A 22,890-nucleotide genomic window follows, 5' to 3' on the forward strand; every position below is an offset into this window, starting at 1 on the left:
ATGTGTAGTGCTGTAAATTGAATTGCATTCTGCTCAACCCTCTTATGTTCTTTTCATGCAGAAACTACACATTTGCCAGCTGTTTATCAGATAATTTGCCAGATTCAGTTAGATGAGAAAGATTTCCTTAGTGCAGGGGTCAGGAAACTTTTTGGCTGAGAGAGCCATAAACACCACATATTTTAAAATTAATTCCGTGAGAGCCAAACAATATGTTTGGCCGCGGATGCTTCGGGGCAAGGTAGGGTGGGTCCCAAGGATGCCAGATGCGGATGCGATGCAGAGGAGGGCGTGGCCTGCGTTCGGCGGATAGAAGACGTGTTCTAAGGCTTAGAACACGTCTTCTATCCGCCGAGCGCAGGGGCAAGGTAGGGTGGGTGCCAAGGATGCCGGATTTGGATGCGATGCGGAGGAGGGCGTAGAACACGTCTTCTATCTGCCGAGCGCAGGACACGCCCCCCATTATTTTTTTTTTATTAAAGATTTGGCAGCGAGCCAGATGCAGCCATCAAAAGAGCCACATTTGGCTCCCGAGCCACAGGTTCCCTACCCCTGCCTTAGTCCATTCCAGATTTTCCCATAGAGCCAGATGCAATTCAATGAGGGAAACGTATCTCACTGATTATCTCATGGAAGCTTGATTGAAGTCTATGGGAAAAAAAAGAAACTGAATTATTAAAGTTTTTTTTCTTTAAACCGAATCTCAACCTATACGTTTTCATGTAATAAACTATAAAATAATGTGTTCTAATCTAATTGAATCTAGGTCAATTTCTCATAGGATGTAAAGTCTAAACTCCTTATAGCACTTTTACCAGGACTGGAAAGAAGCAGGTTGCAGCAACAGCATAATTAGGATTTCTTTGCTATAATTGCAACTTTGTTATGGAATTCTTTGCTGAGAGAGCGAATCCGTCGCTGTTGTTTAAACTGTTTTGGATAAGGGAATATACAGTAATGCTATATATGCTACAGAAAAATCAGATTAGATTATTAAATCAACAACAGAACAGTGGTCTTTGACTTATGAAGCAATTAGGGCTAAATTAGACCTCATTAGTGTTAAGTTAGACCTAATTGGGTTTTTGTTTGTCTTCCTCCAAAATAAAACGTCTAAAACTCATAATGAAAGCAGTCTGTAAACCATTTTTTAAACACCAATTGAACTTTAGCGGATTTCTTATTATCAAGGCAGTTCCCCATTAAGTGCTGGAACTGTATAATTTCGCTGAGAAGCCAATAGATTGGGGAAACTTAGTGGAGTGGAAAAAGCAACATGAGTCTGTGCTGATGGAATACTGATGTGACTGTTGGGGCTTAATATACAGTGGGACTGCAGGAGGATTCTTAGTTTAGTTTGTCTGAATAAACCTTAGCTGGCTAAGTACACTTTGTAAATAATCATCAATAATAAAAATGACTTTATCCATGATCAGTAGAATGGGAAACAATTTAATTTGTCAGTTGCCATATTTGAATGAGCTTCTGCACATAAATCTCTCTTCCCTATCAATATGAATTACTACCATATTATATATTATATACAGCTTTACAAGTTATGCCGGTTTTGGCATTATTTAATTTATAAAACCTTAACAGTCTTATTAAATTGCCCAAAGCTTCTAAAGGTTCTAAATGTGAAAGCTTAGAAATAGCTATGAGAAAATCTTTCTCGTTTCGCTTCACCAAAAAATTTGCAAAACTGAGAAAAAAAGTTTGCAAAATATGGGCCACATGCAACTTTTTGGATGCGGCACGACCACAAATTGCTCACAGTGCTTTTGCAGAAGTTTCACAAAACAATTCGCCAATGGTGAAATGCAGAATTTCTCTGCGAATCCACGCCTGGCAAAATAATCTGTCCACGGGGAAAATGTCATGTGTCAAAACAAAATTGTCACGTCCAAAAATAAGTTTGACATGCGACAATACATTTGACACAAGACAATTCTTTTGATGAGAGACAATACGTTTGATGCATAACAATGCTTTTGATGAGCGAGACAATTCTTTTTTGATGTGTGACATTTCTTTTGACCCGGGTGACACAGGATTTTTGGCCACACAGCAAATTTTTCCGTGGTGAATTTTGCCATGTGTTTCATGAAAAAATCTGCCAATGGTGAAATGAGTGCCGTTGCTTTTTTTGTTTGGAGTCTGTGGAGAGGGTGCCGATCCCTCTGAGCGCTGTGCACCGGGCAGTGAGTATTGATTGAGAGCTGAGGGTGTGCGGGTAAAGGTTTAAACTGTGTTCGTGGAAATGAGGAAATTCGCCATGAATCCATGCCTGGCAAATTTTTTTGACGTGAGAATTCTTTTGATGAGAGACAATTCTTTTTGGTGCAAGACAATTCTTTTGATGAGAGACAATTCTTTTTGGTGCAAGACAGTTCTTTTGATGAGAGACAATTCTTTTTGGCGCAAGACAATTCTTTTGACGCACAACAATACGTTTGATGTGTGACAATATGTTTTATGCTCAACAATTCTTTTGATGAGTTGGGCAGTTTTTTTGATGTGTGACAATTCTTTTGACGCGGGTGACGAAAAAAAAATCCACCAATGGCAACACACGGAAATTTGCACAAATCCATGCCTGGCAAATTTTTTCGCCCATCACTACTCATCACTAGAGATGTAGCGAACCTCACAAAAACCCGTTCACGAACTTCTGCCAAAAAGTGTGAACTTTTGCGAACTTTGCGAACCCCATAGACTTCAATGAGAAGGCGAACTTTAAAACCTAGAAAAGCCATTTCTGGCCAGAAAACTGATTTTAAAGTTGTTTAAAGGGTGCCACGACCTGGACAGTGGCATGCAGGAGGGGGATCAAGGGCAAAAATGTCTCTGAAAAATACGTTGTTGACACAGCGTTGCGTTTTGTGCTGTAAAGGGCACAAATCACACTACATTCCTAAACTTGTGTAATAAACTGCTTTAAAACGTCCGGCGTCTACATGCCAATCAAGTTGTGTAAAGGTTACAGCCGGTTCACATGCAAAGACAAAACGCCGCTGTAGTGGATACGGAATATATTATTGCTGGTGGAAAAACGTCGCTCGGATGATTTTATTGCAATGCAATGTCACTACTATGTGTAACGTGTTTGGTGCACTACTATGAACAACAGCAAACAGCACTTGACACATTAAAGAACAGTAAGTTAAATTAAAAAAAAAAAAAAAAATTAATAATAAAAAAAGTGATCTCTAGTTGGTGCTGGGGGTGAACTACTAGGTGCAGCACACCAGTCCCCAACACAGCTAGACTAATAGCACTGGGCTCTATAAATTACAGTAGCAAAGTAAAAAAAAACACAAATAAAAAAAAATTATGTGAATGTGTGGTTGGTGCTGGTGCACTACTATGAACAGCACACCTGTCTCCAACAAACACAGACGGAGCTGCAGTACACAATGAAAAGAAGAGTAACAGTAATCAGAAAATAAAAGCAGTCCTTACAAGGACTATTGGGTTACAGCAGATGAGATCAGCAGGACAGCTGCCCACAGCAGCTACATACAGAGCAGTAGAAAGTAGATTACTAGTCAGCAAAGCTACCTAAACTGTCCCTCAAACCCCTGCACGGCTCTCTCCCAATGCTAACTCATCAAGCACACACAGGCAGAATGTAAAATGGCTGCTGGGCTTCGGTTTATATATGGAAGGGAGTGGTCTGGGGTGGTCCAGGAGGGAGAGCTGCCTGATTGGCTGCCATGTATCTGCTGTCTCTGGGGTGAGAGGTCAAAATTTGGCTCCAGCTAAGGCGAACCCAAAATTGTGAACATCGCTAAAAGTTCGCGAACTTGCGAACACCCGATGTTCGCGCGAATTAGTTCGCCGGCGAACAGTTCCCTACATCTCTACTTAGGAATAGCATGTAACTGTATATACTATTTCTTAAGTGATTTAACATATGCGCCCCAGCTCTAATAACATTGGGTTCCACATGTTGGAGTCTTGTGTCCAATTACAATAGAGAGATTTGCTATAAAAATCGGTTGCCTAAAGCTCAGGGAGTTTAAACAGTGCTAACAGGAATTTTAATTTCAGTTAATTGCAGATTTGAATTGAGTTACGAATGGTGTGGTTTTATAATGGGGCCAGGGCCGAACTGCCCATTAGGCAGTAGCCTAGGGCCTGTCTAGGCCTGTTTAACATCACAGTGAAATGCATTGTGGGTTATGTAGTTCCTGCATGCTGTATGTGGAGAAGTTGATACAATTTCTAACATCAATGTTTTAGTCCCTCCTCCCCTGCCAGAATTTCAAATGATGCTGGATTTCAGCATAGAAAAAGTATGTTTTTTCTAGGGTATTAATCACTGATATAGTAAGCACAACAACAGAATCGGTGGTATGCCAGAGTACTACAGGAGTGCTTGGAGTTCAACAGCATTGGTTGGCGTTGCCTGTTAAGCGTTCCAAATGCTGATAAAGGCCTCAACATTTAAACAACCAAAAAAAGAGTGTTTATAATTAGGGTTATTTAGTCAGTGTAAATAATGCACAGTACATGATGCAATTACTTCAGAGCAAGGGTTTATAACTTGTAGCTTAGGAGGTTGCATGCGTGTGTTGATGATATTAGTGCAGAGAAATTGTCTACTACAAAAATGCAATAACAGATAAAAGTGGAGGCAAAATTTATTTTAAGCATTTTAAGCTCCAGACAATTTTGCACTTAATTTCTTTAATAAGCCAGACAATATACAGTATAAACGTTCTGTGCTAGGGGCAGTTTGTGTAAAGTTGAAATTATGACTTTTAATCTCATAATTAGGACTTTAAAAAGTCAAAATTATAACTTTTAATCTCATAATTATGAGTTTAAAAGTCATAATTTTGACTTTTTAATGTCCTAATTATGAGATTAAAAGTCATAATTCACCTGAATTTTTATTTTTTTTTGGTGGCCCTACTGCTCTTCCGTACAAATCAATTGGACTTGCTGCATTTGTTTTTTACATTGAAGGTGTTTCACTAGTCATCCGACCTGCTTTCTAAAGATCTTCCTGGTATAAATACCCTGGAATCTTGCTCCAATCAGCATAATCTGTTGACTTTGTTAGTATGATTGGAGCTTTGTGTTATTAAACCTTCCAGGGAGAAATTCCAAAACTGCATTGTATGTGGCAGAGAACATATGTCGCACCCTCTTTTTATGCTTAGGTATTGGGTCTTTTGGGTGAAGCAGTTGCTGCCTCAGGGAGTTGCTGGGTTTAAAGCGGGCAGGCTTTACCCAGTACAAAAGCATAAGAAAAGTAAGATTGTGTATGCACTGCAGACTTAATATAGATATACAATGACCTGGATGAATGAGAACCTTCACAGACTTAGTTTGTTTTGCTAATACATGCAAAATATGCAATACTTTCAAACCTTGCACATTGCCTACATTGTACAAAGACAATACATCATGGGTATAAGTGGCAGGGAACTTCTGTACAGTTTGATGCTATGCAGCATGCAGGGACCAGCCAGCGTACATTGTGCATACAAATGTTTATAGTTGCATAGTTTCTGCAAACATAATATCGTGAATGCTATTTCATAATCATAATCAATTTCATAAAAGCCATTATCAGTAAGATGATCATGTATATTTGAAGAGTCTACATGCTGAAGAACTAAAAATGGGTCCGTATATCTTTCCATTTAAAACTACATGCTTCTTTGTATGTATCTACAAGATTGCACTTTACAGCAACTTATTTTCTATTTGGCACCTCCAAATAAACTACAGCAATTATACAGGCTATAAGGTTTGCATTCTGTAGAGATGGCATTTGATCTCAGTTAATCTTCCTGTATAAGTATTAAACCCATTGTATTCTACACAGTATATTTGTTATTTAGTATGTAACCCCCATGGCTACAGAGCAGCTTTTAATATAAACTATAGTAGCGTTTCTGAAGCAAAACTCCCTATTTTAACCAATTTTTTGGTGTCACTGTTTCTTTAAGTGTGTTAAAGACCATAACAGTAATTTGACCGAATAAAAGTATGTGTTTTTGGAAAGCATGGGTAAATATCTCTTAGTAATCTAATTTACTGATCTTAGGTACACAGATACAACACCATATATAGAAATGCCAGAAGTGTTCTGAACAGTATGTATTTATATATGGCCAAACTACAAATATTTGTTATGACATTTCTTAATGAATAAAACATAATAAATATGAAAGCAAGTAGCCTTCTGAATAGTTCAATACCCAAAATGCATAGGGTAATGGGAACTGTTATCTGAAATTCTCTAAACCTGGGGTTTTCCGGAAAAGTGGTTTTTCCATAATTTGGATCACCAAACATTAAGGGGCTGATTTACTAATCCACGAATTCGAATCCGAATGGGAAAAATTTGGATTGGAAACGAACATTTTGCGACTTTTTCGTATTTTTTTGATTTTTTCGTAACAACTTTTTCGTAAATTGTCACGACTTTTTCGTAGCCGTTACAACTTGTGCGAATTGTCGCGACTTTTTCATAGCTGTTACGATTTGCTTGTATATTGTTGCAACTTTTTCGTATTGAGCGCTCGTAAACGGCGGGTAAAACTTTCAGACTTAGCATGATTTTGGAAGCCTCCCATAGGACTCAATGGCACTCTGCAGCTCCAACCCGGCCCAAGGAAAGTCTCCCATAGGGCTCAATGGCACTCTGCAGCTCCAACCCGGCCCAAGGAAAGTCTCCCATAGGGCTCAATGGCACTCTGCAGCTCCAACCTGGCCCAAGGAAAGTCTCCCATAGGGCTCAATGGCACTCTGCAGCTCCAACCTGGCCCAAGGAAAGTCTCCCATAGGGCTCAATGGCACTCTGCAGCTCCAACCCGGCCCAAGGAAAGTCTCCCATAGGGCTCAATGGCACTCTGCAGCTCCAACCTGGCCCAAGGAAAGTCTCCCATAGGGCTCAATGGCACTCTGCAGCTCCAACCCGGCCCAAGGAAAGTCTCCCATAGGGCTCAATGGCACTCTGCAGCTCCAACCTGGCCCAAGGAAAGCCTCCCATAGGGCTCAATGGCACTCTGCAGCTCCAACCCGGCCCAAGGAAAGTCTCCCATAGGGCTCAATGGCACTCTGCAGCTCCAACCTGGCCCAAGGAAAGTCTCCCATAGGACTCAATGGCACTCTGCAGCTCCAACCTGGCCCAAGGAAAGTCACGATACCAAAGCTTGAAGGAATCCGAAACTTTCGTACTCGGCGCGATAGCTGCGAAAAAGTTGCGACAATTCGCGCAAGTCGTAACGCAACGAAAAAGTCGCGACAATTTGCAAAAAGTTCGTAATGGCTACGAAAAAGTCGGGACAATTTACGAAAAAATCGCAAAATACTGATCATTACGAAAAAAAAGCATTTGGACGCTTTTCAGACGTTCGTGGATTAGTAAATGTGCCCCTATGTGTACTAAAGAATCACTTAAACATTAAATAAATCCAAAGGAATTTGGGAAATGCCTGCCATAGGGTGGGGGTTAGTACAGGACCCCATTGTATCTTGTGCCCCAGCATGCCCCTCATGAATATAGCAGCACTTTTACCACACATAAAAAGCAGGGAGTGTGTTGTTTTTGCAGTAGCTGAAGTATTTAGTTCTTGGTATTTACATGCTACATATTTTGGTGATTCTACACAAACTGGGCATCACACTCTTCAGAAAAAGCCATGACATTCATATTTATGATGTATCTTTATACCTAAAGACATGTCCGAGCACTTCTTTGGAATTTGGGTGAACGCAACTGCAGTAGCGGATGCAAAGGAGCCCTATTGTTTTTGTGTTTTTGGTTTTGATGTTTCAGTAAAGTTTGCTCCATTTGTGCACTACCTTTTAAAGACACAATTCAGCTGCTGTGTCTCCATTTTCTTTCAATAATGTCAGGACACTAGAAAGACTTTATATGAACAATGGGTTTTCTTCTTTTATAAGCCCTCAAAGAAATTACGTTACACGTTTGTGAGTTAGAGCAGAGATGAAGGAAATGGGAAACAAATGAATTTGTCGGTTGCCATATTTAAATTAGCTTATGCACATAAATCTCTCTTCAGCATCACTATGAGCTACTACCATATTGTATTATATGCATCTTTACAAATTATGCAATTTTTTTGGCATCGTTTATTGCATAAATCCCTAAATGTTTCCTCAGATTTGGCAAAGACTTGCTCCAAATGTGAAAGCTTAGCAATAGCATGTAGCAATATATATTTTTTCTTCAATAATAAGACTCATGTGCCCCAGCTCTAATAACATCAGGTTCCAAATGTATGAATGTTGGGTCCAATTACAAAAGAGAGGTTTTCTATGAAACAGTTGCTCACTGGGTTACTTTAACCTGAATGTGTTTAAACAATAGAACGTACACTGATACTGGGCAAGGACTAACAGGAAGATCATTTCGCTTAATTACAGGATTAAATTAGCTTATTTACAGAAATCACTCATCTGGGTCACTTACTTAGCTAACATGGAGTTATGAAAGAGGACAAATACTGTGAAAAAGGCCCCGTGGGCAGTGATATCATACACACATTTAGGGGCACATTTACTAATCCACGAACGTCCGAAAAGCATCCGAATGCGTTTTTTTCGTAATGATCAGTATTTTGCGATTTTTTCGTAAATTGTCGCGACTTTTTCGTAGCTGTTACGACACTTTCGTAAATTGTCGCGATTTTTTCGTAGCGTTACGACTTGCACGAATTTTCACGACTTTTTCGCCGAGTACGAAAGTTTCGGATTCATTTAAGCTTCAGTATCTTGACTTTCCTTGGGCCGGGTTGGTGCTGCAGAGTGCCATTGAGCCCTATAGGAGACTTTCCTTGGGCCAGGTTGGAGCTGCAGAGTGCCATTGAGCCCTATAGGAGACTTTCCTTGGGCCAGGTTGGAGCTGCAGAGTGCCATTGAGCCCTATGGGAGACTTTCCTTGGGCCGGGTTGGAGCTGCAGAGTGCCATTGAGCCCTATGGGAGACTTTCCTTGGGCCGGGTTGGAGCATTGCGAGTGCCTTGAGCCCTATGGGTAGGACTTTCCTTGGCCAGGTTGGAGCTGCACGAGTGCCTTGGAGCCGCTATGGGAGACTTTCCTTGGGCAGGTTGGGCCTGCAGAGTGCGCATTGAGCCCTATGGGAGACTTTCCTTGGGGCCAGTTGGAGGCTGCAGAGTGGCCATTGAGCCTTATGGGAGACCTTTCCTTAAGCCAGGTTGGAGCTGCAGAGTGCCATTGAGCCCTATGGAAGACTTTGCTTTAAGCCAGGTTGGAAGCTGCAGAAGTGCCATTGAGCCTATGGGAAGACTTTCCTTGGGCCGGGTGGAGCTGCAGAGTCGCCATTTGAGCGCCTATGGGGAAGACTTTCCCTTGGGCCAGGGTTGGAGCTGCAGAGTCATTGAGATCCCTATGGGAGACTTTCCTTGGGCCGGGTTGGAGCTGCAGAGTGCGCATTGACCTATGGGAGACTTTCCTTGGGCCGGGTTGGAGCTGCAAAGGTGCCATTGAGCCCTATGGGAGCTTTCCTTGGGCCCGGGTTGGAGCTGCCAGAGTGCCATTGAGCCCTATGGGAGACTTTCCTTGGGCCGGGTTGGAGCTGCAGAGTGCCATTGAGCCCTATGGGAGACTTTCCTTGGGCCGGGTTGGAGCTGCAGAGTGCCATTGAGCCCTATGGGAGACTTTCCTTGGGCCGGGTTGGAGCTGCAGAGTGCCATTGAGCCCTATGGGAGACTTTCCTTGGGGGGCCAGGGCCTTGGGAGCTGGCCAGGGAGGTGCCATTGAGCCCTATGGGAGACTTTCCTTGGGCCGGGTTGGAGCTGCAGAGTGCCATTGAGCCCTATGGGAGACTTTCCTTGGGCCAGGTTGGAGCTGCAGAGTGCCATTGAGCCCTATGGGAGACTTTCCTTGGGCCGGGTTGGAGCTGCAGAGTGCCACTGAGCCCTGTGGGAGGCTTCCAAAATTATGCAAAGTCTGAAAGGTTTGCCCGCCGTTTACGAGCACTCAATAAAAAAATGCGAAAAATACGAAAATGGCGCAAAATGTTCGTTTCCAATCCGAATTTTTCCCATTCGGATTCGTGGATTAGTAAATGTGCCCCTTAGTATATTAGTCACTCATATAAATGCACAATAGAGTGATTCTGTGTACATTTAGCTCAACAACACTGGGAGGACCATAGGTTGGACATGAGCAGCATTTAAATTGTAGATGTAACCTTCAACATTATTGTTATTATACCTTATTGATATAGCACCAACACATTTATGCATTCCTTTACAGAGATTGCTCATCATTCACAAAATTCCGTTCTCCAGTAGAACAATCTAATTTCTCTATCACATTCACACAGCAGTTTATTGCATCAGAAGCCATTATATTGCAGACACGGGAAATTATTGTGGGTGTTACCACAATTACTATTAACACAAAGACAAGAAACGACTTATCCAGATGACAGTAGTATTGTAGGTAAAATGGTAGACATTATTCATTTTAAACCAAATATTGGGTCACCAAGGTGACTCCCAGACTTAATCTCGGTCCCATCTCAAACAGAAGAACTTAAATTAGAATGTTAGCTATTGTGTTTAAAGGTGTTCAATTCTATACTGTATATCTAACAAGCATCATCCTAGATCATCAGATCAAACAAATACCCCTGGAAGATTGAAATTGTGAACTTCAGCTTAGACATTAGGGTAATGACATATATAAATCAAATAAAGACACACTATAGCAATTTTAGGAGGTAACAGAGTTAATTTATCATATTGGAACTTCAGAAGCTGAACTTCACCTTTGGGGTATATTTGTAAATGAAGGCTGAACACATCTGGTTTATTGTACAGCTACCATTTTGAAATAACGGGCCTCCTCTTGGATACAAACTTTATTAACTGCAATATCAACAAAGCAACGGCTTTAATTCTACCATGTAGACCAGGGGTCGGGAACCTTTTTGGCTGAGAGAGCCATAAACACCACATATTTTAAAATGTAATTCCGTGAGAGCCATACAATATGTTTGGCTGCGGATGCGGCAGGACAAGCTAGGGTGGGTCCCAAGGATGCCGGATGCGGATGCGATGCAGAGGAGGGCGTGGCCTGCGCTCAGCGGATAGAAGACATGTTCTAAGGCTTAGAACACGTCTTCTATACTCCGTGCGCAGGCCACGCCCTCGTTATTTTCTTTTTATTAAAGATTTGGCAGCGAGCCAGATACAGCCATCAAAAGAGCCACATCTGGCTCCCCAGCCACAGGTTCCCTACCCCTGCTCTAACCCTTTATCATATGTGAGATTTGTGAGAGTGTTAAGGGCAGTTCACCTTTAAGCAGTATGTTATAGAATGTCCCATTCCAAACAAATTTGTAACTGGTCTTCATGGAGATTTGGGGATACAAACAGCAGTAAATTCTAACATGGAAATGAGAAAACGCTTTGTAAGTAGGGATGCACCCAATTTTGGGATTCGGCCAGACCCCCAAATAATTTGTGAAGGGTTAAAGAGAATCACATGCACAGTGCAGAGAAAAAGTCCAACTTCCCGAACAGCTTCCCAGTTTCTGACAAAAAGTCACTTGATTTTAAAAGGGTGGTTTAACTTTTAGTATGTTATCGAATGGCCAGTTCTAAGCAACTTTTTTATTGGTCTTCATTATTTATTTTTACAAGCTTTTGAATAATTTGCCTTTCAAGCAGGGGACACTGACAAAAAATGATAGCTTTGTGAGGCTACAGCTTTATTGTTATTGTTACTTTTTAGTACTTATTATTCTATTAAAGTTCTCTACTAAAATCAATTTTTTATACAAATCACACCCTGGTTGCTAAGGTAATTTTGATATTAGCAACCAAATAGTTAGGATCCAAATTGGATACTAGATTTGGTGCATCCCTATTTGTAAGCCTATGTTATTTCATAGAAGTAATACATAAAGGAAACCATAGGTTGAATTCATAGGGGCTGATTTACTAACCCACGAATCCGACCCGAATTGGAAAAGTTCCGACTTGAAAACGAACATTTTGCGACTTTTTCGTATGTTTTGCGATTTTTTCGGATTCTGTACGAATTTTTCATTACCAATACGATTTTTGCGTAAAAACGCGAGTTTTTCGTATCCATTACGAAAGTTGCGTAAAAAGTTGCGCATTTTTCGTAGCGTTAAAACTTACATAGTTTACATAGTTACATAGGGTTGAAAAAAGACCTGTGTCCATCAAGTTCAACCCATCCAAGTAAACCCAGCACACCTAACCCACACCTACCAATCTATACACTCACATACATAAACTATAAATACAACCACTAGTACTAACTGTAGATATTAGTATCACAATAGCCTTGGATATTCTGATTGATCAAGAACTCATCCAGGCCCCTCTTAAAGGCATTAACAGAATCTGCCATTACCACATCACTAGGAAGGGCATTCCCCAACCTCACTGCCCTCACCGTGAAAAACCACCTACGCTGCTTCAAATGGAAACTCCTTTCCTCTAATCTAAAGGGGTGACCTCTGGTGCGTTGATTGTTTTTATGGGAAAAAAGAACATCCCCCAACTGCCTATAATCCCCTCTAATGTACTTGTACAGAGTAATCATGTCCCCTCGCAAGCGCCTCTTTTCCAGAGAAAACAACCCCAACCTCGACAGTCTCACCTCATAGTTTAAATCTTCCATCCCCTTAACCAGTTTAGTTGCACGTCTCTGCACTTTCTCCAGCTCATTAATATCCTTCTTAAGGACTGGAGCCCAAAACTGCACTGTATACTCAAGGTGAGGCCTTACCAGGGACCTATAAAGGGGCAAAATTATGTTCTCATCCCTTGAGTCAATGCCCTTTTTTATACAAGACAGCACTTTATTTGCTTTAGTAGCCACAGAATGACACTGCCTGGAATTAGACAACTTGTTATCAACAAAAACCCCTAGATCCTTCTCCATTAAGGATACCCCCAACACACTACCATTCAGTAGATAGTTTGCGTTTATATTATTTCTACCAAAGTGCATAACTTTGCACTTATCAACATTGAACCTCATTTTCCAGTTTGCTGCCCAGTTATCTAATTTTGTCAAATCGCTCTGCAAAGCGGCAGCATCCTGCATGGAACTTATAGTTTTGCACAATTTAGTGTCATCAGCAAAAATAGAAACAATACTGTCTATGCCCACCTCCAGGTCATTAATAAACAAGTTAAAAAGCAAAGGACCAAGGACTGACCCCTGCGGTACTCCACTAACCACACTGGTCCAATTAGAAAATGTTCCATTTACAACCACTCTTTGTACTCTATCCTTCAGCCAGTTCTCTATCCAATTACAAATATTATGTTCTAGGCCAATATTCCTTAATTTGATCATTAACCTTCTGTGAGGTACTGTATCAAACGCTTTAGCAAAGTCCAAGTAGATGACATCAACTGCCATTCCAGCATCAAGGTTCCTACTCACCTCCTCATAAAAGGCAACTAAATTAGTCTGGCAAGATCTGTTACGCATAAAACCATGCTGGCACAAACTAATAGTATTGTGAACTGCAATGTATTCAAGTACCCTATCCCTTATTACCCCTTCCAAAAGTTTTCCTACTACTGATGTCAGACTAACAGGCCTATAGTTTTCAGGCTGAGAACGGGATCCCTTTTTAAATAACGGCACCACATTAGCAATCCGCCAGTCTCTCGGCACCATGCCAAACCTCAATGAATCCTGAAAAATTAAGTGAAGAGGTTTGGCAATCACAGCGCTCAGCTCATTTAATACCCTGGGATGAATCCCATCCGGCCCTGGACCTTTGTTTACCTTTACATGTTCAAGTCTCTTTTGAATTTCCTCCCGAGTGACCCATGCGTCAGTAGCTAAATTACTAGAACTGGGCATATTACAAGGGAAGCCTTCATTATCTGGCTCCTCAGATGTATAGACAGATGAAAAATAAGAGTTCAAAATTTCAGCTTTTTCCCCGTTTTCATCAACCAACGTACCCCCCCGTGATAATAAAGTTCCCACCCCTTCTTGCTTCATTTTTTTACTATTCACATAATTAAAAAATAATTTTGGATTCTTTTTACTCCTAGCTGCAAGATCCCTTTCCATCGTTAAGTTTTAACGCTACGAAAAATGCGCAACTTTTCGCGTAAGTTTTAACGCTACGAAAAATGCGCAACTTTTTACGCAACTTTCATAATGGATAGGAAAACTCGCGTTTTTACGCAAAAATTGTATTGGTAACGAAAAATTCGTAAAGAATCCGAAAAAATCGCAAAACATACGAAAAAATCGCAAAATACCGATCATTACGAAAAAAACGCAATCGGACTCCATTCGACCCGTTCGTGGGTAAGTAAATCAGCCCCATAGTGTATGGGACATCCCATAACCCATGGGACCTTGGCAGATTCATGTTAAAGAAAATGTTTGTCAGTATTAAAATTCTGCTCTGATAGGTGGGAGCCTGGCTACCAACAATGTTATCCCATAGGATTCAGATGCACCCCTGATTATTCAGATCACATTCCGGCACCTCATATTTAGCAAATAACTAGAACTTCTTTAAATAACAGATATAAAGCCTGTTTTGCCATACGTTCCGAAAACTGTATTTAATAATAAATGGGGCATTCTGTTATTTTTCATAGGAGCCGGCGCATAAGGAAAAGCATTTCCGAGAACAAAATCTTTTACCTGATGAAGGGGCCTTAGAGCTCCGAAAGCTTGTAATGCATTTTTATTGTTAGCCAATATAATTATCATTTCTACAATACTCTATTAATACAATACTACAATATTTGTGTGTTTTTTTTATTATGAATTTATTAGAACAATCAGATTCCCAACTACAGAACGGGTTTTGTCAGTCTCTTCTCCGGCCTCTTCATTATCCCAGGATTAACGTTGCTGGGAGAATATATCGTTTGGCTGGCCTTTCCCATGATATTGCCTTCCTTTTTTGAATGAGTAGAAGTAACTTACAGTATCTCCATCTTTTGGCAGATTAGATTCAGATGCTGATTCTCTCATTACGTTGCAGCTTATTTTCTATCCAGCCATGTAATGTTTAGTTTGGGTTCCAATTCAACCACACAGGCATCTACTTTTTTAGGAAATTCAGTAAACTTCCTTCTCTCAAAGCAACCAATGAGATGTCTTCTCATTTTCTTGCTCTCGTACTTGCAGATGGGGGTTCCGCCGGACAGGAACTCAAATGCATTAGCAATAGCATAAACCCCACAGTCATAAGTGTTTTCTTGTTCATCAACATCCAGTATTTCCATAGTTCCTTCAGGATCATTCACTAGTTCACTATAGCATTCATTTATCTGTTTCCTCAGTAAGGTACCGTGGTGTTTAGTCACAGCGCTGTCTGCAATCTCCACATGATCCATTTTAAAGCAGCTTGTCAACCAATGTCTCTCTACACTGTCATAATGTATCTGTACTGATGGTCCTTTAACTGCATGAAATCCAATTTGAGAAAGGAGGCAGCTTTGAAGCCCCTCTGCCTCAAACTGGATTTTCAGCAAGGACTGAGCTGCATCAATGATTCTGTCGTCCAGACATTCCCTGCCTCGCAGGGCCATTTTATGCTCTTGTGTCAGGTTCAGTTCAGGGATCCAGGCATCAGTCCCCTCAGGGAAGGGCTGGCCTGGAACTCCAATGTACTTGCAAGAATCATCAGAGAATTCATTCTCTTCATCTGCATAGAATCTTAAGCGTGATTTGTATTCATCCGTTATCTTTTCTCTCTTATTATTTTCCTCGGCCTTGATAGTCTGTCTGCTGTACTTTCTTCCTTTCCTTGCCTCCTTTTTGTCCCTTCTCTCATGTGAGAAGGGTGTGATTTCATGCTCCTTATTCATCCAAGGAGTGAAATCTGGATCAGTTTTCCATTTGTCAGTTTTGTAAGTGGATGGCTCATTTGTGCAGGCATACAGGGGTCTGTATAAGCCCACAGAGTCCCATTCTGGTTGTTTCTGTATTTCTGCCTTGATAAGGCGTTTCTTAGCTTTCCTCTCTTTTCTGGCCATCGTTTTGCTATTTCCCTCCGTTAGGCAGATAGTGGAGGGGTTTTCTTCTAATTCCACCTTGATGGTCTGTTTCTTATTTTTCTTTCCTTTCTTTGTAACCTTTCTGGTCTTTTTCTGCGTTTTGCTTTGATGTTCCTCTATTTTGCAAAGAGGGGAATCAGGTTCAGGTTTCTGTTCCTCCTTTTTGCAAGTGGTGGAATCATCTTGATTTTCATTGCATGTCTCAGGTCTCTCTTCCTCTAGGCTGTTGGTTGAGAGATTCTGTTCCTTTTCATCTTTGCATTCAGATTCTGTTGTTTCTTCAGGTTCCAAATTTGAGAGATTCTTTTCATCTTCACATTTGGATTCTGTGGTTTCTACAGATTCCACAATTGCTACCTCTTTGGTGCTTTCCTCTATTAAGCAGAGGGTGGGAAGCTCACATATCTGTTCCTCATCTGCGCAGGCACTGAAGTCTGTGCTTCTTTCTTGCTCTGCTTTGCAGGGGACGGGGAGCTCGTCTCTCACTGTTATGCAGGTGCATAAGGCAGTGTTTAGTTCAACATTATCGGTGCAGGTTTGCGGTTCTTCTAATTTGTTTGTTTTCTTAAAAAAACAAAACTTTGAAAAACATCCAGAACGCTTTTTTGTCTTTGCTTTATCTTCTGCACTACATACATTTTTTGTTGAATTTTTGCTTATATTTTTTATAGAACACAGTTGAAAAAGTTTAAAAAGTCGTCTGATACAGCCAAAGCTCCTAACAGAGGCCATGGTATAACCACAGTCTAAAGTGGAAAAGATAAATTATAATTAGTAATTATGTTATAAAAGCAAGTTCTTACAAAGTCTACTAATTCTCATGATCACTAGTATAATGTAACAATAACTATCATGCACTCATACACAGCTAGTGCACAATTAATCCCAAACAAAAATGACAGTAACTTGGGATTTCTGACCCTCTGCTCCTCTTAGACAGTCACCAAATCTAAATATAAAGAATTGTGATGTAAATGATCTATTTTGACCCGGTCATGTCCATTTTGACACAACTGCGCCTAATTTTAGCAGAAGTTTTTCGTAACAATTTGCCATTGGCAAAATTTGCTGCGATTCCATGCCTGCTGAAAAAATTAGCTCATTACTATATATAAGTTCTTTAGCGCAACTTTTCTAAAACCTTATGCTGCTAGTGTATACTGGTTTTATAGAAACAGACAGTCATGTCATGATAATGTCACATGACAAGGCATTTAGGTACTGGAATTAAAGATCAGAATTACAATTGGAATATCAGGTTCAGGTTAAAGCAAATTTTGTCGTTATAATATTTATAAGATTCTTTAAGATCTTTAACTTTTACATACAAATGCATTTATAATTTTTTGTACGTGTTTATGTACACACACACACACATACATAAAAATCTCTTGTGTAATCAGGACTTAAGAATAATAAGTGAAATGTGTTAAACAATTCCTATGAATATAAATATAAAATGCAAAAGAAGTGTAACACTACAGTTATGGAAACCCATTATCAAGAAAGCTCTAAATTACAGTACCGCCACCTTCTATAGACTCCTTTGTAACCATATCATTCTAATATTTAAAAATGATTCCCTTTTTTTTCTCTAATAATAAAACAGTACCTTGTATTTAATCCCAACTAAGATATCATTAATCTATCTTGGAAGTAGAACAATCCTATTGGGCTGAGTTAATGTTGAAATTATTTATTAGTAGACTTAAGGTATGGAGATCCAAATTAGGGAAAGACTCCTTTTTCAGAAAACCCCCAAATCCTAAGCACTACGGATAACAGGTCCCATACCTGTACTAAATTGCATTCAATTCTATATTTAAGCATATTAGAACTTGTAGCTGGAACTTGTCAATCCCTGTGTATTTGTTGCAGAAGTGTCTAATTCTAATATGTGTTTATGCAGCTTTTAATGCAAATTGTAAGCCCTTATGTCATTACACATTTATTTATAGTAATTTCATGGTAGACTTTCTTTATTTATGTATAAATAACATACTTTCTAATAAGCAATAAAGAGAACGATCAGTTCTGAAACACAACTTTTCTAAAACTTTTGTTCATCTCTGCCAGTGTATACAGATTTGCAAACTGTAATAAATTAAAATAAACACATTTGGCCACAATTTGTACTCACCTCTGCCAGTCACTGAGTCTGAGTAAAGACTGATCACACTGTGCCTGTGATGTGTGTAACCCTTCTTGGGCATTGTGATGTCACAATGTCTGTATCATGTCACATGACCAAGCATTGTGGTACTAGAGATAAACATCATAACGAGTCATATAAATGTTACAGTATTAAAATCTAAAACTGGAATTTCAGTTTTGTTATCGTAACAATTATAAGACTCTTTATGATGTTTAACTAAATTACATGCAATTGCATATATAATAGGCACATATATAAATATATATATATATATATATATAAATACCTCTAGTGTAACTAATACTCAAGTGAAATGTATTGAACAACTGAACAACTGCAATAGATACAAATATAAAATGTATATGGATTGCTGTATTGAAGTATATTAAAACAAGACTGTACAACAGTGGCAGGTTTGGGAAGCATCAAGTAATTTTAGCTGCAGCGACTAATTCTGATACTGTATGTGTTAATACAGACTTTAATTCACATTGAAAGTGCTTTTGTTATTATTCATTGTTTGAGGTTTATATATATTTTTATAATGTTTATACACATCTTTTAGAATAATCTTTGTTAACACAATTTAGGTTAGTTTACATAGGCTTGCTCATTTATATAGGAACAACATACTTTCTAATAAATTAAACATAAACATATTTGACCAATTTGTACTCACCTCTGCCAGTCACCAAGTCTGAGTATAGACTGATCACACTGCGCCTGGGATGTGTGTAACCCTTCTTGGGCATTGTGATGTCATAATGTGATGTGGCAATGTCTGTATCATGTCACATGACCAAGCATACCTCTCTAGTGTATCCAGTACTCAAGCAAAATGTGTCAACAGTTGCCATGGATACAAATATAAACTGTATATGGACTTCAGCCCTTCAAATTTGTTATAAAATTGTATAAATATCTTATAACTGTTACAGTGCCAAATAATAAAATTATGAAATCTAATTTATGCAGACTAAAAGCCATTAGTTAAAAACATAGTTTTGACTCAGATATTGCCAAGTGTGTGTTTATTTTACTGTGACCATATACTTGTACACCTGTATGAACTGTATTGCCAGGCAGTGTAGCAATAGTTAAAAATCATAAATGTACATCTTTATTCATAAACAAATAAACATTAGATGTGCCCTAACCTAAAAACACAAAGCATGGGGTCATAGATTGGTGAGGGGCCCCTAGTTTTTACCCAAACTGATCATTTTTAAAATTATGTACGTCCCACTATGGTTATGGGCTGCACTTGAATCCAGATGGTTAAATCAATATCAATTCAGGCCGCTGATGTTTTACTTCATAATTGGCAAACAAATACATTTAAGAATACATTGGAGGTGAAATAGTTCCTTACAAAGGGTTAAACATATCTCAGTTATCATAAGTACAGAATATGTATCTGTACCACATCATGTGCAATCTACATCCCAGCATACAGATTCACACTCCAAGTGAGAACATTGAGGCCCATATAGTTTATATATAAAGGCGCAGGCGTGTTACATACTTAGCCAGAACCTTTTTTAACATATTCAGATGTGAGCACATTTACCTGTCTGGACTAAGTCTGAAGGGGTGATATGAGACTACATATGGAGTTCATATATGCTTGCCAGCTACAGCTGCTCAATTTAGAGAGGTGTAGTTCAACATTAGTTGTAAGTTGTATAACTGTGTGTATATACTTAAAGATATGTATATAAGAGGTTACTTGAGTTTTAGAGCAAGTAGACAAACATTTTTACATGGGGCTAATCTGACAAGCCAATGCTGTAATGTAAAAACGCTTCATCTTTGGATCAAGTTAATATAAAATTAATATTAGGGAGCTGCTTTATGAATCCTGTGATACAACAGAATTTTGACTCCCTGTACCTTTTCTACCTTTGCTGCTTACCTAGTTACCTGTCATTCAGTTGTTTATACTGTATGTCACTGTGGTCTAGAAGCAACTCTTATGGGTAAACTGCAAAGAATAAATTGCTAACAAAACCTGGGAACAAGGAATATGCTTTGATCATTTTGTGGACTTCTAGTCCTGAACATGCTTTAACACTTGATTAACTGTATGTTCAGATCAACAACACGAGGATCATTTACAAAGACCCAGATAAAAGTGCAATAGCACTAAGGGCGTAAGAGCTATAAGGTGGTAAGTACAGGGATCTATTGCAGCCTGGGTCTGCCACCATAACTTGGGTTTCTAAATGATGTTCAAGTTAGGGAGACGGGCTCTGTGTAGTAAGAAGGGTTCATTGGGACTGGGATTCACTGGGATTTTTCTTAGTTTTCGGGTGGGCCAATCTGACCCTGAGCCAAAACCAAAGATCATATTGTTCCATTCATTTACAAGACATCTGTAAAAACTGAAAAAATAAAAATGTATGTGTTATGAGTCATTTCTTTATTCGAATTTTCAAGAATGTTTTACTGATAAATCTTGAAAATTTGAGTTTGGCAAAGCTGAATTTGTAAATTAGAGACTGCAATCTTGAACTAGAAAGGGAAGTTTGAGAACAAACTTCATGTTGGGTTGAAAAACGTGAAGTCACTGAATTAAATCTGATCTGTTGTTGATGCCGCCCACATTTTCTAACCTTGGACCACAGTTATACAGTAAAAGCCACTGTGCAAAGTTTGGGGACCTTGGTTTTAATAGTGATGGAATGGGAGCAATTTAAATGTCAAAGATTGACATCTGATTGGCAGTTGGTGGCTCCACCCACTTTTACTGTTTTTGCACTGCAGTCCCCTAGTGACCAACTATGCAAAGTTTGGGAACTCAGGGATAAACACTTCAGCATTTTACACTTTACAATGGAAAGTAAATAGGTGAAATGTGATTGGCTGTTGTGGCTCCGCCCACTCTTCTAACCCTGAATACGTAGTCAACCAGTGACTGACTGTGCATAGTTTGGGAACCCTGACATAAATAGTGTGAGAAAGGCAGCATTTTAAATTTAAACCAAAAGAATTCAATAGGTAAAGTCTGTATATGTCTCTAGATTTTGTATCATGAAGAGCATTTGCAGTGTTCCCTTATGCTGTATGGTTGGCTAGTCTTTTATTTTAGAAACCTCAAAACCTGCAATACCTTTACTAAACTACAGTTTTACCTTGATAATTATTTTTTTTTTATAATTTTTGAATTATTTGCCATTCTCTTCTAAATCTTTCCAGCTTTTACATAGGGGATTTACCCCAGCAGCTAAAACTATTACTCTGTGAGGCTACATTCATTGTTATTGTTACTTTGTATTACTTATCTTTCTATTTAGGTCCTCCTCTATGCATATTCCCAACTCTTGTTCAAACTGCCTGTTGCTAGGGTAAATTGCAGCATAGTAACCAGATAGCTGCTAAGATACCAAACTGGAGAGCTGGGAACAAAACCCCAAATTGCTGAAAAACCATAAAAATGAAGGTCAATTGCAAATTGTTTTAGAATATAAATGTCGTTTTTATACTAAAAGTTAATTTATAGGTGAACTACCCCTTTAAAGGAGAAGGAAATTTAAAAACCAAGTAAGGTCTCTGTAAATACAGCCATAAGCACTCACAGAAACGCTGCACTGACTTCTCTGTCAAAAGAAACAGGATTTGTTGCCTCTTTGTTTCCCTGTGCCAGAGACACGCAGCACTCTCCTCTCTCCTGCTCCCCCCTCCCTCAATAATGCTAAGAACTCCCTCCCCCCCTAGGAATGTGGATCTGAGCCAATCAGCGGGAAGCTGACTCATAGTCTAATTAACTGAGCATGTTCATGGGTCTTGGTCTTGGTGCAGGAGTGAGGCATTATGGGAACTTTCTTTACACAGCTTGGTGTTTTTTTTCCTATGAGGCTTCTGATCCTCTGAACAGGAGAAATATGGGGAGTCTTAAGGGCATTATTGAGAGTACTGAAGGTATGCCTGCAGCTTGAGATTAACTCTTTATTAGCCTTTCCTTCTCCTTAAAATAAAGAAAGTGATCAGTATGTGTAAAAGAATGAATGATAAGGAGCATTCTCTACCTAAAAGTATCATTTTATTGAAAGGGTACCGCACACACAGGGGCTTGATGCATGACCGGTGCTCTTCCTCAGGCAAGGAAAGATTTTTTTGTCCCTGAGGAAGAACAGCGGTCGTGCTCGAAACATTGGAATTTTTTCAATAAATACATTTTTCTTATGCATCAAGCCCCTGTGTGTGCGGTACCCTTTCTATATATTTTCCCAGTTAACCTGCACCCAGGGCATTTGGACTTGTTACGGTGTGCTCCTCTCTGTTCTCTCTCTCTATATATAACTCTCTCTATATATATTCAAGGGTAAAGCATGCTGGGAGCTGTAGTCTAGCACCATTAGGACTGTTTTCCTAAAGCAATATTTCTGAATAAAACCCAGCCCCCAGCTCTCTACAGCCAGCGGCTGCAATAAAATGCTACAATGAGAATCCCACCTGACCTGTATAAATCTGCCTCCATGCACTTTTCATCTGTATTTGATGGAAGCATTAAGCACAGTTTCCCCAGCCCTGAACAAGTCTGTCTTTTCTCCCCATGTCTGATTCCAGTGTCATATAATGGAGCCAAAATGCCAGAATAATCTCTGTATGTAAGGTAGCAGAGAGATGCCTGACACAGTGTTGGGAATCGGCATTCTCAACAATAGGAAGAGAATGTTGGCCCGGCAAAAAG

This window comes from Xenopus tropicalis, chromosome 2 (assembly GCF_000004195.4).
Source record: "Xenopus tropicalis strain Nigerian chromosome 2, UCB_Xtro_10.0, whole genome shotgun sequence".
NCBI lineage: Eukaryota > Metazoa > Chordata > Amphibia > Anura > Pipidae > Xenopus > Xenopus tropicalis.